The following is a 12910-nucleotide window of genomic DNA, read 5'->3' as shown; positions in this document are numbered from 1 at the left end:
ATTTCCTTTCACTGCAAGTGTTTTACAGCCAGTTTTTTTCTGTGTAGTGCAATGGGGCATAATGGGACAGTTACATCATTGCATGAAACTACATCTAAAATGGGTTTCTTCGTTTTTGTTAGCCTACTTCTGGAAGCTATATGCTACAGGACATAGCAGAATTAAATTATTTGTTTATTAATAGATCTTAAATTATAGCTTATCATTCAGGAATATCCTAGCTAATATTTTTGGTACAAAAGTAAAATGATAAGAACTTATATTCGAAAAACAACGCGGCAAAATTGGAATGAAGGCACAATGAAAGCCGCTATAGAGTGCATTGTGAATAAAGCATGTGGATACAAGAAAGCTGCACAGCTATTCGACATCTGATGAAGGGTGGATTTGTTGTTGTTCTTGTGAGCAATGGGCACATTGTTCTTGTGCAGGAGTTCAGGATGACAATAGTCTTATTGTTTACACTTGTGATTTATGCATTGAATAAGAATGGAAAAGACAATATCGAAAACGAACAAAACTGATCATAATTGTGGTTCAAATGCTATTTCCGCTTTTTTGCATGTTTATTGTTTAATCAACAACGATAAACTTGTTTCTAGACTGTCAATGCATTGTTGCTGTGCAAATTTCTGATTCACTTCTCTGATCCCATTTTGCCCCACCCATGGGGCAAAATGGGAAAAAAGGCACCTCTGGAATTTATTTGATACGTAAATGAACATTATTATTTTTGATATTCCTTTTGTTTGATTTGTGTAGCATGATGCCTGACCTTTCTGCTAAAACAAAAATTGTTCGTTTTTTTAGGTCTCTAGGATTTTATGACTGTTTAGGCTTAAGTATCCCATTTTGCCCTACTTTCCCCTACAGAGCGTCCAAGTGGTATGAGAACGTAAAAAGGTTGGGAACCCCTGCTGTAAACCAATCAATTTTTTGGTAAGTCGAGACGTGAAAACGACGAACGCATTTTCTGTCTTGTTCACTTAGGCTAGCTCAGTAAGCTCAGGCAGAGGTCTACCAGCATCTACTATGTTACGCTTTTCTTCAAACGTTCTTGAGGAAAATGACCTATCAAAAAGTTGATCCACAGTATTCATTTTACTTTTAATTTATGCAGTTTTTAAAACAATTAATTCTTGCATTCATCAGTTATTAACAAATCTCCTAAAATATTTTCTAACTTCAGAAATATACAAACGCACTTGGAATTTCAGTAGGCCTACAAGCAAGTGAAATTTATATTCACGCTGAAGTTTAGATAGTTGTGTATTTGCAATAGCACTCAGTAGCAATAACAACCAAAGGCATAGCATAACCCATTACAACCAAATCATTCAAGTTTCATGGTACAATCTATGCTGTTTTCCACCAACTCGAATAAGCTACAATGTGACTAAACAGGGCAACATAAAAAAAAACTGTGCAGAGAAATAAGCAGATGATATGTTTCAGGAGTGATCATTGTACAAATTCTTTAATAAACATTTATATTTAAATTTAAAAGCATTATAAGACTTTTCTTGTATTTCTTTTGGTATTTAATTCCATAGTTTCACTCCATTAAAACATAGCATCTTCTTACCAAAGTTTGACGTTGCAGAAGGCAAATATAAATCATTCGTTTGGTTCTGACGGACTTTATGATGGTGAATTTTGTTTACAAAAATAAAGCAGCAAGCAAAGGCCCGGGGCAGAATTTTGTGCACATATTGTAAATAAATTTTGCAGTCTCTAATAATATCGTCAAATCTGAGCACATTAAATTGGTGATAAAGAACAGTTGTATTTGTCAATGAACAGTCAATGCATTTAACAGTCTGTGTGAAGCTTGTGACTTTTTATCTCGACAACTTATGAATGTGGTGGCAGAGTATTGGAAAGAGAAAGAGCACAACGAATATCATTCTCCACGTCTAATCTGTTTTTCTGTTTTGTTTTCATTGGAAAAGAGTTGAAAAACCTGATTTCGCATAGTGGAAGCAAACGGAAGGATACTTCGAATAAATTTCTCTGCCACTTTGGGATATGAATTACACATTAATGGCCACAACCCAGTGATTTTTCTTTGAATAAGTCTCTTGCGCAAGAATCCGTTTTGAGTTCTAAAAATTCATCCTGCAATTTATCAGGAACTTTTTCCAACAACAATGTGAATGGATGTCGTATTAAATCAGCTCATCATCATAAATTTAAAGAAAATATTGAATGGATTCCAGTATGCTGTGAAATGTTGCGAAATCAAATATTTTTCAAACTCTGGAAGAACTTGTTCTTTGCCGTCAATAACCAGCACCGATGATAATTTTTTAAACATGGTGACATGTTTATTCTAACTTTTCTCTTCCAATTATCAAGCTTGCTAGTGAAAGCTTCCAAAGCATCGTTAAATGCTGAGCGGTATTGGCATCTGCTCCTGGAAGGCCCACCCAAGCCAGACTGGTCGAAAGGTAAACGCCAGACAAAACGCAATCCCCCCGACCAGAGTAGAAGAACCTTTTAGTCCTTAATAAAATCTCTTAATGATAGTGACATAACTCAATCACTCTCTTCCAATCTGCCTTGAGCCAGCAGAGAACCAGTACAGTTTGCAAAATCACATGATATGAATACTGTATGTCAATGGCTCATGGTACAGATAACCCATGTTGATGTGCAATCTGCTTTGAACGGAAATGGTGATTGAATCTATACTGTATATCGGTGTTTTTCCTTTGCATTTTCAGATTTGTTTATTCAATTGATCAAACTTATCAACCAAATAAGCAAGGCATCTAATCCATCTGTCATCATTCAGAATTGAAACAAATTCCAATTTTCTTTGAAGCTCAAAAAATAAATTACGCTCGTCTCTGAGCTCATACACTCGCTTGGTTACGTTTCCTCTTGAAAGCCATCGAGTAATTGCATGAAAAAGAAGTAGGCTTACGTGATGGTCTACATCCACGTCAGTCTACAGTTGCTTAAATAATTCGAGAGTTAATCTAACAATAATCTCTTTAACGCTCTAGTCTAGGCCAAATTAGTAGGCTTAAAAAGGTTTAAAAGCTAAAAAAGGTTAAACCAAATTCCCCCCTGCAAATTCCCTCCTGCAAATTCCCCATAAGCTGTTTTCTCAACAAAGCCTTTGTAGTAGGCTTGGTGTAAAAGCAACTATACAGGTAGTTGAATTAAGCAATTACGAGCATAACAAAGTTGTTTAAATCATGGGCTCCGTTAGAGGGGGGGGCGCGGGGGTGATTATCCCCCACCAATCGGAGTGGGGGGGTAAATAATGCAAAATTACCCCCCACTAATGCAGAGATAAAAGTTTCATTTTTAATATATTTTTTATTTTTGTGTTTTATTTTCATGTTTTTATTTTGTTGCACAACTTTTGAGGTTTTTGCTTGGAAACTCGCAAGATAACGCCAAGTCATCTATGGCCAAACTATGTAGCCTGTCAAAAATATACGCAACACAATTAATGCTCTATGTGTGACGTCATAGTTTCTCACTACCAAAAACTTTAATATTCGCTTTTACCACTCACGAACGAAACCCACTACACTGCAGTGGTTCCCAACCTTTTTGTTGTCACGGATCCCTTTAGACAAATTATTAATTCTGCGGACCCTACCTAAATTTTGCCTGAAACTCAATTGACATACTATTACCTATTGTAATAATTATGCTACTCAACTACTGTACTGTGTTATATTGCATTGCCGCTATGACTCTTACGGCAAATATCAGGTTAAACAGTTGCTCAAATAAGAAATCTTCAAATCTTCTAACGTTGGAAAGTTAGCGTAATTAGACTATCTGCTTCCAGTCTGCGTTTCCAAACCAGCAACTTGGCTAAAACGCTTTCAGTTTTTCAGCTGCATCAATTATTGTCACACCTGGTCCTTGAATGTCACGATTAACATTGTTAGTATGACCAAAAATATCGGCTAAGCAGGCCATGCCGTATAGAAAACTTTTACTCTCAAACAATTTTGAGAGGGGACTTCCTTTTGCTTTCAAAAGAATTGATACCGTACCTCATTTTTTAGCTGCTGCAGTCGTTTTAAAACTTCTCTAGATAACCAACCTACCTCAGAATGATACAAAAGTACTTCGTAATCTGACCCTACTTTTTGACAGAGCGCTTTAAAAGTAAGGTGGTTTACAGCTCTGCTTTTGATGAAATTAACGACTTTCACGCAATTTGTCAGAATTTCTTTGAGACTTGCTGGTAAAGTTTTTGCAGCTAAGGCGTACCTGTGCAAGAAGCAATGGGTAACAACCACGCGAGGAGCTTCGTTTTTTACTAAAGCAGCAAATCCGGATTTGTTCCCAAGCATAGCTGGTGCTCCATCCGTGCATATAGAACAAAGTTTTTTCCAAAATTTATCAAGGTAATCACGGATTCCCAAATGCTTTCTCACAGACCCCCAAGGGGTCCGCGAACCCCAGGTTGGGAACCACTGCACTACAGTTACACTGTTTCAATGTCTTTATATTTTCGGTTGTTGTAAAAGTTAATGCATTTTAGGTTTTATTTTTTTCTGAATAGAATGTAGGCCTAGACCCTAGAACAGTGGTTCTTAACCTTTACTAACCTGCCGAACCCTTACGCTAATCTGCAAGCTTTCGTTGAACCCCAGCTTTTCGCAAAATCACAAAAACAAAAATCTACTATATTTAATAGTAATACATTAGTGTATCAATGAGACTTCTGTGGTTGTTTTTACGAAGCCAATAGTGAGATTCGAGGCTTGTCTCGGAAACAGCAATTCTTCTGTCATTTTCGCATGCAAGCCGGTTTCGATTTTTGCTTTAACATCCACTAGAATAGAAAACGCATGCTCGCATAAATAAGTGGTTACGAATGGCATAAGAACTTCAAGGGCAATTTTTGTAATAAGGGGATAACTTTCCATTTTTTGGCACCAAAAAGTTTGAAGATTTGTTATGTTGAAGTTTCTTTTTTGCACCTCACTTTCTTGAAGCTCGATGATGCCATCCAAGTATGGACTGTTGATATTTGCTGTTGTAGTATCATAAGCAAATGGTTGACGTATCCATGCTGGATATTGCGCTTGTTCAAGAAAGTAGTTTTGAAATGAATTTTTCAACTTCTGTATATGCTCAGTAAATACTGGCTTAAGCCTCTGAACTTCTGCAACTTCGCCATTAATTGCTGTATCAGAACTACTTACCACCTCATCCAGACGTGGAAAGTTAGCGAAGTTGTTATTTTGCAATCGCTGTCAACACAACTGCAATTTCCTCTGAAAAGCACTCATTCGCTCTTCAGCTTCTATTACATTTTACCACCTCATTGCATTTGGTAGGGGAAGCTCGGGTTAGTTGATCCACCCCTTTTAATTCTTAAATGTGGTGAGGTAACCATATTTTATCGTCACGTGATCTTAAAGTTTTTCATCACGTGGTTTCCCGTCTGGTTTGAGTTGACGATTGATATTATTTGTGGTGCCGAAGTTAAAAAGTTGTGTTTTGACCTTGGAAAGTAGATTTTGAAAATAGAGGTATGTCCAATAATATTTTTTTTGCTTGGTTACTGAGACAGTTTCATTTAATTTGTTTGGTAGCTTACCAAACAAGCTACGTTCTGAATAAAAAGCGGCATGGTGTGCCATGAAGTTTTGCTGTAGTTTTAACATTTTCATGGCGGTATAGTTAAGGTGTTAGTTGAGCCACTGCCTTCGGTGTTAGTTGAGCCAGTGTATAAAGGGCGTTATAATGCTTACAATACCTTCAAACACCTTACATAGATTGCAGCCGTTGGATAAGTCTGTTTACGGTCCAATAAATCTCTTTGAACTACATAGAACTCAACAAAAGCTCATAAACGTGGTCAAGCTATAATGAAATGGTGTTATTTGGATGCCGTAGCAATACCTTCATTATTTTATCTGCAAATTGAGTTACGAGCGACTCTTGGAACAATTGTTAACCTGTTTTCATACATTGATATTATTACTTTAAATATAAACTAAGGCTTGGAAAAGAAACGTGATTAAATTTGTGTTTTCAAAAATAATAAATGAGGCTCAACTAACCCCAGGCTGTGGCTCAACTAATGCGGGGTTCACACTGAGCTTGTCTAGCATTTAACATAAAGCGGGTGGGCGTGTTTTCATGTCTGGCGTGTTTCGGCTTTATGATTTGCGCTAACATGTTCACATTGGTTTCCATAGAAACAAGACGTTAAGCGTGTGGAAGCCATTGAGTAAGTAGGCTTGTTCAAATATCCGTTGACAAACTTTCAAAGTTAGGCTATAGCAAAACCCGACATTGCATTTATCCACTTTGATGCTTCGTCAACAAAAAAACTTAGTATTTTTTTGAAAAGTAGCCTATGCAAGAAGACTACTTGCAAATAAGTTAATAACAATGAAGTTTTTCTTCTGGAATAGACCTAGGCTTTTTAAAAAAAAGTTTGTTTATTGTTCTTTACAAGTAGGCCTAGTCTAGGCCTATTTCGTGGCTGATTAACCAACAAAACAAACTGAAGTACGGTACGGTATTTTTATTAAATTTTCACAAAACGTTTAGATGTTTGGTGCGGCCCATACTTCAACGAAGGGATGACCTGGGTCCTGGGAGAACAAAATCTTGTGACATAATTGAGGAATGATTCCACCGTTAGTTTAGAATGAGTAGTAGTAGGTCTACCTTAGATGATCTGCTTTCTTGACAAAACGTGTCAGCTCCGCTTTGTCGCTTCTACCCTTTTTGGACCTCTGCTATGTTTGTCATATATTATTTTTCGTTGTGATGATCAGAATAAAAACAAACTGCAAGCGCAGGTTACTTTTATTTCAGCGATGTTGGGAAATACAATTGGTCGTGAATTGAAGTGGCCCATTTGTGAAATTTCATTTGGAATCTTGTGTTAACTTCCCCGCTTCTCTTACAAGTTTTATGGTTTGCCCTTAACCAAGACGGTCTTGCCTTAACATATCTCCGCATTACAACTGTCCAAAAAGTATAGGCTGTGGCTGACATCAGATGCTCTGCAAACATCAACAGTCATGTACGACTGGCAATATAGGCTACAGCTACACGCGTCGGGCTCTTCTTTGCTCTAAAAACTACCAAACCAAGCACGGATGTACCGAAGCAAGCAACTACGGGGTACCAGTATATTGTAAGGCTTCGAAGTTGAAAACGAAAATTGACGATAACTACAACGTAACAAACGAAAAAATATGTCGTATGAGTCAAGCCGCAGATAGTGTAGCTACATTCGTATCTACACTGGCCAAATAGACCTAGCATAAGGCTTAGGCACATGATGAAACCAAGACCTGAACATACACTGCAGTGCAATGTTGAATCCTTCGAAATAGAACCTACACCAATCATCACTTAAACTTAGTCTACTCTAACGACTAGAAAGATTCATATGATAAGTGATATCAATCATACCAGTGGCAGTAAACGCTCTAAACACTGATTGAACCAAGTAAAACAAAGAACGATTACTATAGCAAGAAATAAGCTAATCTGGTATAAGCATGAAAATGACGGTACAGTGCATATAAGTCCACAGATCATTGTGAATGCTCAGCCCACATATTTGCAGACAATAAGCACTTTTATCAGCCACACATATCAAAGTAAACTAGATGCAGTATACAAATTCAAACAATTGCAAACAATATACAGAACAATATATGTACTGTAACCAGGGCTGTGGAGTCGGAGGAATTTTGGCGTGTCCGGAATGGAGTCATTTAAAAGGCTCACTCCGACCTGATACAAAATATTGAAAAACAAAATTTTTGTTTAGACTCTTAAAAAGAATATTATTTCTTGTTCGCCGTATTTGAGTCTGAAACTTCACCCGAAAATAGAAGTGCTTGTTTTTGTTAATTTTGTAAAAGTCGCTGTACCAATTTCGATCGTAACTTTGAAGAAATTAAATTTTACAGAAATGGAAAACGATAAAAATTATAAAAAAACCTGGAAACCCTGAAGCCGGAGTCGGCTAGTTATAAATCGAGGAGTCGCATATTTTTCGCCCGACTCCACAGACCTCCCAGACAGCCACTTTATCTGGTCCAAATCTTTACCAGATCGGGTAAGATTTTGACCAGAAAGAGTGGATGTCTGGGTTGCATATAATAGCTTCTTTACGGTGTTCAAATAATCTCACATGAATTGAATAACGCCAGTGCAAACCACATCGTCTAAGGCAAACTTCAAATTACTACAATACATACAATTTTAGTGCCAAACTCCCCTCCAATCTTTTATCACTTTTCAAACCAGTCACATTGCAATTTGCAACAAAGTGATGGCAAGCAGGTTGATCAAGAAGAAAAACACAATAATTTGATATTCACGTGCGCTCACATATCGCGGCAGATTATGTAGCGTTCTAAACTAGTCATTGTAAGCTACTCGTAAACGATTAAAACAAAAAAGACGATATTTATGCAACAGTTACAAAGCATAAAAAGACGTACAGTATGAGCGAAACGGAGTATTCTTAATAGTCGTTGAACATTTATAAAATAGCGATTTTCGTTTGTTGGCAATGCAGCAAAGTGAGCGCATTTGCCGCAAAATATTCACTTCATTAGACAAACTGCTAACTGTTACATGTATATATACACCTAAACACTTAACCCACCGAACAAAGAGAAATTTCTCAGGCTCAAGCGAGTGGGATTCAAAAAAGTTTAAAATGTTGAGAAAATAACAAACCAAAAGATTTTTTACAATTACAAACAATGTCATGTTTGGAGGCGTAACCGATTAACCGTCACAGCAGTTTAGAAGATATTTGTTTGAGACCATGTAAACTGGGGAATAAGTAACAAATATCGTCTGCAAACTTTATGTGATTAACACAAATATTAAAAAATCAGACAAGTTAAATCACACTTATAATGTGCTTTTATGTTGAATAGTTTACACATACTAAACAGTAAACACTGTGTGACATGCACATATCAGAGGCGTGTTTGTCTAATGTCTATGCTTCAAAGTTTGGCGCAGGTAATCAATTGACCAAACAATGCTTCTTCATCTGTATTGTATGTAGCGGTAGACAGTGCTGTCTGTATTGCTGACGAGTTTTCTCTTAACATGGAGAGCAAACATTCCTGAAAAAAATATTTAAGTTACGATGCAGGCCGCATAAAAAAGAACTACGAAAAAGTACTAAAGTTGATTGATTTATGTCAAAAACAAAAACTTTCAACACTTAAATAACATGCTTGGTCAACCTTGGATGTAACAGTTTGTACAGTATATATTGAAAAGCAAGCATACATCTTGCATACCTAATTTGAAGATATAATTTTGGTAAAGAGGTGACTTTCTTCAACCATAAACAAATGAAACCAAGCAACCACACGGCATTTAACATATATATATAATATATTAAACTGAACATAAACTATCTACGAACGTTTTCGGCCATACACTTGTTAGCCCTTTTCAAGTAACGAAAAAATAATTGATTTTACATCTACATTGAAATAAATAACTGATCTTCACACTAAATTGAAAACGAAATGCATAAGAATGAAACGGAAAAGCAGAGGAAAAAGGCACATCACATGGCGGTTAATTCCGCCAGGCAAACACGCATCACATCATATGTAACAAACATCAGTTATTTTTTCGTTACTTGAAAAGGGCTAACATGTGTATGGCCGAAAACGTTTGTAGATAGTTTATGTGCAGTTTAATATATTATGTTAAACGCCGTGTGGTTGCTTGGTTTCATCTGTTTATAATTTGAAGATATTTAATATTTTTAATGTCAAGGACAAGGGACACAGTTAGCTCGACGTCTGTTATAGTTCTTACAATGCAATGCTTTTTCATGTCTTGATGTTACTTGCACTATCCGCAATTCCGCATATCAGACAAGACAAAAACTTGAATTTTATTTTTGTGTAAACTTTTCGGTCTTTCTTAAATACTCCCAACAGGACTCTCACATCATCACCTTGCATTTTGTGATTCTAGGTAGTAGGTAATAATTACCCCGTCAGTGAAATCTTCAAAGGAATTTGTGCTTTGAGACAGAAAGTCATTACAATTGCTCTCACTGTTGTCATCCGGGTCTTTCAGTTCCACAGCTGCACATAAAATAAGCAGTTAAGCATTGTAATTAACTTTTACTAATTTTAAGCATGAAATTTCTTAATTTTAGAATATGAATCTCCACAATAATTAATATATTTGGTAACATGTATATATAAAAGAAAAGTTTTGTTTTGAAGGTAACTCACAGCTCGACCACAATCAGATTAAATTGCATTTATATAGCTCATGCTCTAGCACTTAATTTTTGAGTAATTGTCACTGCAATACAAATATTCGGTGTCCGACAAATTGTTCGTAAGCAATTGTTCGTAAAGCAATTGTTTGTAAGCAATTGTTCGTAAAACAATTGTTTGTAAAATTAATTCTTCGTAAAACAATTCTTCCTAAAGCATTTTTTCGTGCATGCAGTTAAAATTTGATGTATACGAAGAATTGTTTTACAGATTTCATTTTGGGAAAAACAGTTTACGAACAATTGTTTTACGAACAATTGCTTACGAACAATTTGCCTATAACTCATATATTCAGATTCACAGTGACATTGTTGATACAATACTATAAAGTCACTCACTAGCCTAAGTAATATAATGTCTCTACTTTATACTTTGTGAAGATTCTTCCACTAAAAACAAGAAATTGAAAGAAGTTCCAACAACGCTGTTGTGATTTTTCTTATGCAAGTTTTGTGGAAAATATCCATTTAAAAGACTTATCTGCACAGGACTTACACAAATAACTTTTCGATTTCTGTAATTTTAGGTGTGGTAATTGGTAGATATTAATCATTTTCTCCCATATCATCATTTTAGAAACTAAAATCCTCACTCACAATACTAATTGTATTTGTCAGCTTACAGTAATAGTACTTATTCGAAGTGGTTATATTTAACCATGGATTACCGTGGTTGCAATCAAAAAGCATTGTTTAGCAACAAACAAGGATAGGGTTAACCTAAGAGTTTTGACCAGGATTTCAAAATCTCCTAAATCACAAGTTTTTGTCTTCAACTACTTTAAACTTTACTAAAATTATGGAAAATTTTCTTATCTGGTAACACTAGTGCTGTAAATATAGCCACGCCTTTACTTCGTATTGCTAATTTCAATCCATGTGTTTATTCATCATCAACATCCCTGTTCATCAAATACGTAAATAAAGATTGTTTAGATAGCTCAGTTGCTACTCTGTAAATAAGCATTACGTACAGTCATACACTTAAGATTAGTATGGTGACACAAAAGCAGTAAAACACGCAGTGAAAAACCAAAACAGTACAGTTTACAAAAATATGAACAACAAATGTTGTCACACTAGAACTAGATTTCTTTTCAGCTCACTGACATCAGCAACAGCAGTAATGTTTTTTTTACCGTTTCAGCAATGTTTTCCAACTAAGTTGTTTTATTATCAATCATTAGCCTATTTAATATTTTTTAAGTCAGAATATAAATTAATAATTACCCGGATGGCCTAAATCTTTTTCATTTTTTTCCGTAACTTTTTCTTCAACTTCCTATCTTTGTACCCATTATGCTTTTTATCGTACAGAGCAGGAACTTTTTAAGTTCTACCAGTTTTTTATTTAATTGTAGGCTATGTTTTATTTTATAATTGAAGCAATGTTAACTGCAATACAAAAAAATTAGTACCACTCCTACCATTGATATACCGGTAGTCTATGTCATGACTTCAAAGGTTTGTTTATCTGTTTGCTTTATAAAGTACCGTACTAAATTTTACCTTTAAATCACAGACCTAGCCTATAAATACCGAATACCGGTACATTGTGTTATACCGGTACTGCTCTGTATTGTAGCAGTCCAAGTCAAATATACCCCACTCGGCCTCAATAGATTCAGGGGCCAGGGCTAATAAAACAGCATAGCCTATGATACCGTAGCCTACATATTCTAATTCAGTATAATAGGCTACATCTAAACCTGAACTACGCTTTCATTTATTTGCTAATTATATATAAAGTTGTAAACTGTATTAGCCTTGTTGATCTTTTTGCAATGAGGTTGTTTGAAAAAAAAGGATTAACTTATCTTTGATTAGTTTTAATTGGTTAGCTCAATTGGTTAGCGCGTCACTTCTGGAACGAAGAAACTTCAAGATCAACAGCGGCGCTGGTTCGACTCTCGGGGTGTGCGCTTGAGCAACGCACGTTAAGGACTGCTCTCCATTCAGCGGCATCTAATGGATGGAATAATTCCTCAGCAACAAGACTTCAACAATCGGAAACTTCACTCTGTCAATCTCGGTGACCGGGCCTGCGTCAGTGATTCAAAGCCTCTACAAGTATGCGAAACTGCCAGGATTAAGCTCTGCAAGAAGCTTTCCCAGTCCGAGGATAAAGATTCAATCAATCTGGTTTTTCTGTAAATGTGGAATTATTTGTCAACTATTTAAGCCTCACTTAAGTATTCTAGTGACATCTGACCCAGGTTTACGTTACAGCAAGGGAACGTTCAAATATTACGTAACGCTTTTTTTGCGAATTTTTGACCCCCCCCCTCCCCCATGTAACGCCAACGTAACGTTTTTTTCAATCCCCTCCTCCCCCATGTAACGCATTTTCACTACGAATTCAGCACAAAAAACTATCATTCCGTACTCGAAAGCGTTACGTAACGTTTTGCTTGAACCCCCTCCCCCCCGATGTGACGCTAACGTAACGCTTTGCATAAACCCCCCCCTCCCCCTCGAAGGCGTTACGTAATATTTGAACGTTCCCCAATAGGCCTAGTATTTTTTCCTACGCTTTCATCTTTCAATGCCAGTATGTTAAATCAATTACATCTTGCTGCTGGCTAGAATTTGAACTGACTGCTGATAATAATGTGT

Source organism: Aplidium turbinatum, chromosome 2, assembly GCF_918807975.1.
Source record: "Aplidium turbinatum chromosome 2, kaAplTurb1.1, whole genome shotgun sequence".
In the NCBI taxonomy this organism is placed as follows: Eukaryota; Metazoa; Chordata; class Ascidiacea; order Aplousobranchia; family Polyclinidae; genus Aplidium; species Aplidium turbinatum.
The sequence above is the reverse complement of the archived record's forward strand: the minus strand, read 5'-3'. Positions refer to the sequence as shown.